Source organism: Otolemur garnettii, unplaced genomic scaffold (assembly GCF_000181295.1).
Source record: "Otolemur garnettii isolate 467f Iridium unplaced genomic scaffold, OtoGar3 scaffold00025, whole genome shotgun sequence".
In the NCBI taxonomy this organism is placed as follows: domain Eukaryota; kingdom Metazoa; phylum Chordata; class Mammalia; order Primates; family Galagidae; genus Otolemur; species Otolemur garnettii.
Window position 1 is genome coordinate 771,021 of NW_003852420.1, and position 7,192 is coordinate 778,212.

Genomic DNA, 7,192 nt, shown 5'->3' on the forward strand with positions numbered 1-7,192 from the left:
ATATCTTTATTAGAGGGTATATAAGAAGTCATTTAAATCTACGTAAAGGTATTTATTCATTCAGGTTTACTTTCTAAAAATTATGTAAAGCCCCCCTAAAACTTTAGAAAGTTGCCCCCAAATGAAAAATGATTGCAGAGTTTCTTAGAGAAAATCATACTGTGTGTCCACGTGCATGTTATGGTTGCTTCCTAAATTTTATTCTGAATTAGAAAACTTTCAGAATCCTATTAGAATAAGGACCTAGGACCTATCAATTTTGTGTCTCTAGTGTCTGCAACAATTCCTGGGCCAGGATAGGTGCTCCATGAATATTTTGAATCAATGAAAAAATGTGAACCGGTGCTAGAAATTTTTAATGCTAATATCAGACACGAGCTCTGGGAAGGTGTCATGGCAGTCACTTGACCTGCACCACTTCAATCTACCAGCAATATTAAAAGTTAGGCACTGTTGATATTCCATACTTATGAAAAAAATATTAAAGAGAACCTAAGGTAGCTTGCCTAAGATCTCACAGCTCAAATATGGAAGATCTGGAGTCAAACCTGGACAGCTGCGCTCCAGAATCCACCCTCAGAAGCTCACAGTTAATGTACATGTTCTTAATCCTTACTCGTCATTTCTCCCTATTGAGGCGAACATGTGAGAACTCAAATCTGGCTTTTTACACAAAATCTGTGAAAGCCAAAAATCTATAATTCTTTTCACTTATACCTAAATTTAGATATGCTTTGAAAAACTACTTACTGACTGTGACTTTATACAAAAGACATACTTGGTCTCAACTCTGGCTCCTGAGAGCACCCACCTAAAACCCACGAAAAGTGCTAAGGATAGGGACAACAGGAGCATCTTTTTGTCATAATACTTGGTTTTAGCACTGGGTTCTTGACACAAGTGCTTCTAAAACCTTTGGAATTGTCTAAGTGATGGGAGTGAGAGGAGCATGTCTTGTTATTCCTAATAAGCCCCTTTCAAGCCTACCTGACTTTATGGCAGTGAGGAGTCTCTTGCACAATGGAAACTCTCTGCCAGAGGAACCAACCAGGGGATGAGAAGTTTGGAACTTTCAGCTCCACTTCTTTACCTCCAGGATGGGCAGAGGAGCTAGAGACTGAGTTCCATCCCCAAGGGTCAATTAGAGAATTGCAATGTGTGGAACACCCCAACATTTGCTATCAAAAACATTGTGAGAAATGAGAAATAAGTGTTTCCTTTACTGATTAATATTAAAGCCCAACAATTAATTAATTTCTCTCATTCCAAGCCTCTTCATAAACCTTTATTTTTCCCTGAAGAGGGCAATGGAGCAGAGCACACCAAACAAAAAATGCTTGAAGTATTAGCAACTAATATGGTTGGTTGCAGCTAATGGAGAGTTGGTGATTTAAAACAAAAAGAGTGCTCTTAAGGCATTCCTAGAAATGGATATAACGTAGGTGTCATTCGTTGCATATACATCAAATCCAGCTTTGTCCACAAAATGGGCAGCTTTTAGTGAATTTGAGCAGTGATCTGGGAATGGAGCTCGTATTATTGTTGATTTTTTTCACAGTTGTGTCATATAGATCTTCTTCAGAGAACAGCCACAGGTCGCATGTGACACGCTGTGTATGCTTCCCATAGGATGATGAGGACAGAGGGCCCGTGCTTTGGGGCTAAGCACCTTCACAGCATTGCCAGGCAGGCAGGCAGGGCCCCTGGGTTCTAATCCCAGCTTTGATACAATGTGATCTCAGGCAAATCACCTAACTACGCCTTGCTTTAGTTTTCTCTAAATTGGAATAGAAGACCCTTAAACACCTTCCACCTTCCAGCACCAAACACATCTTTCAAATCACTACCTTCCAAAGATTTTATTCTTACTAAGTTCTAATTCCTTAATGAATGACTTATCTATATCTTTAAAACTTAAAAAAAAAACACAAAAATTCTTCACTAGTCAGTTTACAAATGAATAAAAATATGTATGTAGGTGACTTACCAAAATTTCTGAAGGTTTGGTGACTTGGTAAGGCTAGAAGCTTGTGAGACAGAATGCTAATACTAAATACTAGCAAAGCAAATTCAGTAGCACATTAAGAAGTTTATTCACCATGATTATGTGGTATACATCCCAGGGATTCAAGTACGGTTCAAAATATGCAAATCAATAAATATGATACATCACACCAACAGAATAAAGGACAAAAACCTTATGATCATTTTGACAGAAGCAAAAAAAGCATTTGATAAAATTCAGCTTCTCTTTATGATAAAAAAACTTTCAACAAATTAGGTGTGGAAGGAATGTACCTCAATGCTATGAAAGTCATATAGGACAAATCCACAGCTAACATCATGCTGAATGGGAGAAAGTTGAAAGGTTTTCCTCTAAGATCGTTGTTAGGGCCTGGTCTATGCATTGTGGAATACTTAGGATCATTAGTGGCTGTTACAGTCTGAATGTGTCTCTAAAAATTCATTTATTGAAGCTTAATGGCCAATGAGATGATATTAAGAGGTAGGGTGTTTGGAGGTGATTAAATCATGAGAGCCCTCATGAACGGGATTGGTGCCCATATAAAAGCGATGTGAGACCTGCTTGCCTCTTCCCTTGTGCCATGTGAGGACACAGCATTTGTCCCCTCTGCAGAATGCAGGAGCAAGGCACCCTCACGGAAGCAGACGTGATACTGAAATAGGTAGCACCTTCACCATGGACTTTCTAACCTCTAGAACTGTTAGAAATAAATTCCTATTCTTTATAAATGACCTAGTCTCAAGTGTTCTGCTTACCAACACAAATATTCCAAAACAGAAATTGCTTCCAGAAGTGGGGTGTTGCCAGAACAAGTACCTGAAATGTGGAACCAGCTTTGAAACTGGGTAATGGGTAGAAACTAATAGTTTTGAAGTACATGTTCAGAAAAGCCTACATTGCTGTGAAGAGAATGTTAAGTTCTGCTGAGGGCTCAGAAGAGAACTATGGAGAAAGACTCATTCTTCTGAGAGGTTACCTCAGTGCTCATGATCAGAACGGTACTAGAAATGTGGACAGTAAAGGCCATTCTGACGAGGTCTCAGACAGAAATGAGGCTATCTTATTGTAGACTGGAGGAAGGGCCATCCTTTTTACAAAGTGCTGAAAAAGTTGGCTGGATTGTGTCTATGTCCTAGTACTCTGTGGAGGGCAGAATTTAAGAGCTATGAACTAGAGTATTTGGTAGAGGAAATCTCTAAGGAAAGTGCTCAGGGGTGCTCAGGGGTTCTATAGAATTAACTACTCATAGTAAAATGCTAGAGGAGAGAAATAAATTAATGATGAATTTATAACTAAAAAGGGAACAAAACTTAGAGATTTGGAAATTTTTCATCCTCACCAGATCACGAAGAAAAAGAAGCATGTTTGGGAGAAACACCAAGGGTGTGGCCAAGCGACTGTTTGATAAGGAGATTAGTATGAACAGAAGAAAGCTAGAAGCTTCATCAAGAAGGAATGAGCCGGAAGACATTTTGGATTTCACTGGTGCTATGCCTCCCTTCATCGGCCCAGAGGGCCAAGGCCTGGGGGACAGGACTATGTCAAAGGAGGGACCCAAGACACCCACTGCACCTCAGCATTTGCTGCCCCATCCTAATTTAAGTCTCTGTTTCTTTCATTCCAGTGCAGCATGCCTTAGCGGCTCTGTGTTGCTCAAGTGGGATCAGGTGCAGCTAAAGCCATGGCTTTGGAGGGTACAGGCTGTAAAACTTGTAGCATCCATGTAGTATTAATTCAGTAGGCTAACAGAGTGCCAGAGCTCTGGCGGAATGGATTCCTCTGGCTAGATTTCAAAAGATGCCTTAAAAAGGTCAGTGGGCCTGAGAATTGACACAGGGGCAGGCCCACCACAGAGCTTCCCCACTAGGATAATGCCCAGGCCAGGGCCACTACCAAGACCCCATATTAGTAGCTACCTGTATGCAACATCAGGCTGGACAAGCCACAAACACCTGATCCTAAGAGGTTCAATTCCTGCTCCAGTGTATTCAGAAAGTGGGACATGGAATCTGAAGAGATTATTCGCAAACCTTAAGATTTAATGATATTTGCCTTGGTTTTTTTGTTGTTTGTTTGTTTGTTTTGTTTACTTATTTGGGATCTGTTAGTCCTTTCTTCTTTCCTATTTCTCCCTTTTGGAATGAAAACTCTTGTCCCACCATTGTTTTTTGAAAATACATAACTTGTTTGCCATCACCTGCCCACTGCAGGAGAAGAATTTGCCTCAGACTGAATCATACCTTGAATATCTCCATATTAGATTTAGATGAGGGCCCTGGACTTCAGATTTTTGAGTTGATGCTATTAATTAAGCTTTGAAGGACTATTGGAATGGAAACATGCATTTTCCATGTAGGAAGGGCATGGATTTGGGAGCCCAGGAGTGTAATGCTATAGTCTGAATGTGTTCCCCAAAATTCACATAATGAAATTTTTTCTTTTCAAATTTTAAAAAAATATTTAATTATTATATGTACGTAATTGTTGTATATTTTTATAGGGCACATGTGATGTTTTAATACAGGCATACAATGTGAATTAATCAGGATAATCAGAATATCCATTGCCTCAGACATTTATCATTTGTGTTAGTGACATTGTAATTCTGCTCTTTTAATTATTTTAAAGTATACCTTAACTTATCATTGATTATAGTTACTTTGTTGTGCTATCAAATATTATTCCTTCTATCTAACCATCTAACTATATTTTTGCATCCATTAACCAGCCCCACTTCTATGTCTCCCTCCCCACTACTTTTCCTAGCCTCTGGTGAACACCATACTACTCTTTGTCTCCAAGAGATAAATTGTTTTTAAGTTTTAATTCCCACATTTCAGTAATGACATATGAGATTTGTCTTTCTATGCTTGACCAATTTCATTTAACATAATGTTCTCCAGTTCTATCCATGTTGTTGCAAATGGCAGATAAGTTATCTGTAAGTATATGGATTAATTTTGAGTTTTTTAATTCTCTTCCCTTGATCTATGGTGTCTATTTTTATACTAGTACCACGATGTTTGATTACTATGCCCTTAAAGTATAATTCAAAGTAGGCAATGTGATGCCTTCAGCTTTGTTCTTTTCCTTATAATTGCTTTGACTATTATGGTTCTATTTTTGGTTCGATTAGAATTTAGAATTGTTTTTTATAATTCTGTGAAAAATGATGTTGGTATCAAGATAAGGATTGCTGAACCTGTAGATTGCTTTGGGAAGTGAGGTCATTTTAATGATATTAATTCTTCTGATCCATGAATATGGGATGTCTTTTGTTTGTGACATCTGCAATTTCTAACATCAGTGTTTTATAATTTTCTTTGTAGAGGTCTTTCACTTCCTTCATTAAATATTTCTGGGTACTTTGTTTCTTTTGTAGCTATTGTAATGAGGATTGCCTTCATGATTTGGTTCTTTGATTATTATTGGCATGTAGAAACACTACCAATTTGCAGAGCACACAGGCCATACAGTTGCCATGGTACGGTTACCATGGCAGTGCCATCCCAAGTAGGGGACCGTGGCAGGGTGTGAGGGCCACAAAGTTCTGAGGTGGCTATGGGACAGCCAGAGAGCTCAATGTTGACTGGGGCAGGCTTGAACAGCAGGGTGCAGAACTTGGCTGAGAAGGATGCAGGACCTGCTGCCAGTCCTCATGGCTATAGGAAAAATGATGATGGAGACACAATTCTTGTTATTGAAAAGGATCATTTTAAGGATTATTTCTTCCAGTAGGTTGAGAAGATTACAAACAGTACCAGAAAGGAAACAACTACAAAGATCTGAAAAAAAAAAAAAAAAAAACAAGAAATAGCATCAGTAAATTAGGTGACTATGTTGACAAAGTAAAGAAAAAACAAAGCATCATTCATTCTGAACTAAACCCAGAAAGAAACAAAAGAGCTTGAATATCTGAACAAAGAAATCAAGAAAATGGCTAATATAATTTGTTCCAAGATAAAGTTCATTGAACAAAGTTTTGATCAGATGAAAGTGGGAACCGAACTTCAGTAGGTTTTCAGATACAAAGAACTCAGCACTTGGTGCCATCTCAGATGTTTGTGGAGACCATGATAGAGTACAAGGAAGCACAGAATCTATTTTAGGAGCATAGCAAAGGGCTTTTACAGCACCAGCTGAAAATAATTGGAAGGACCACCACCAGAGAGGAGCTGGAGATGCTGGAGAGCAGGAAGTCTTCCGTCTTCACTTCCAACAGTATATCAGATTCATGGATTAGAAGACAAACTCTCAATGAGATCAAGTCTCATCACAAGGATTCATGAAGCTGGAGACCAGAATCTGTGAGCTATATGGCATGTTAATGGATATGGCCATGTTCATGGAGACTCAGGGTGAAATTATCAACAACATAGAAAAAAATGTTCTGAATGCCCCAGACTATATAGAACATGCTAAAGAAGAAATTAAAAACCTGTTAAATATGGCAAAGCAAGAAGGAAAATGATATGAATTATTGTTTTTGTAATTATACTGTTTGTGATTGTTAGAATTATCCTAGCAACAGCATCACTATAGCAACCACATCCCAAGAACTGTTTATCCTTGGAGACTCAGACCCTATCTGCAACAAAATCAACGTCCTGTCACTTCGTGAATGACATTATGGCATGACATTGGGTGCTTTTTAATTGATAAATTCAAGGAGAAAGCACAACAGAATGTCTTATCCAGTGAAAACACTGTGAGCAGAGTGGTTGTGATCAGTGCACTTAAAGGTCCTTGCACTCTAAATAACACACTACAAAACTTCAACAGTATGAAACTTGTTTGTATGCCTGTGAAATAAGGAATTGGTGAAAATTTTAATTTTAAAATATATTTCAGTATTTAAAATGTATGTGAAGGTTAATTATGAATGCTTTATTTTATGAAGCTAGTAGATTTCAAGTCTAAGACTTTCTTTCCTGGTCTTCCCCCAGCTAATATATGCTTAAGAGATTTTTTTGGTACTTTGTGTTTACTTCTTGTTTGAATAAATACTTCTTATCATGGAGCTGTTTTGTAAGATATCTTAAATTTTAAAGGTTTATAATTTTTTAATTATAGTATTATTATATTACATATTTGTATATTAATTTACTAATTATATATTAGTAATATACTAATATTATATAATATTAGTATAATATATTAATATTA

At 37.6% G+C, this 7,192-nt stretch overlaps 1 pseudogene; it reads left to right on the top strand.

Annotated features, from left to right (window-relative positions):
- The first annotated feature begins 5,660 nt into the window (after positions 1–5,660).
- On the top strand, positions 5,661–6,568 carry LOC100959111 (annotated as a pseudogene).
- The last annotated feature ends 624 nt before the right edge of the window (positions 6,569–7,192 follow it).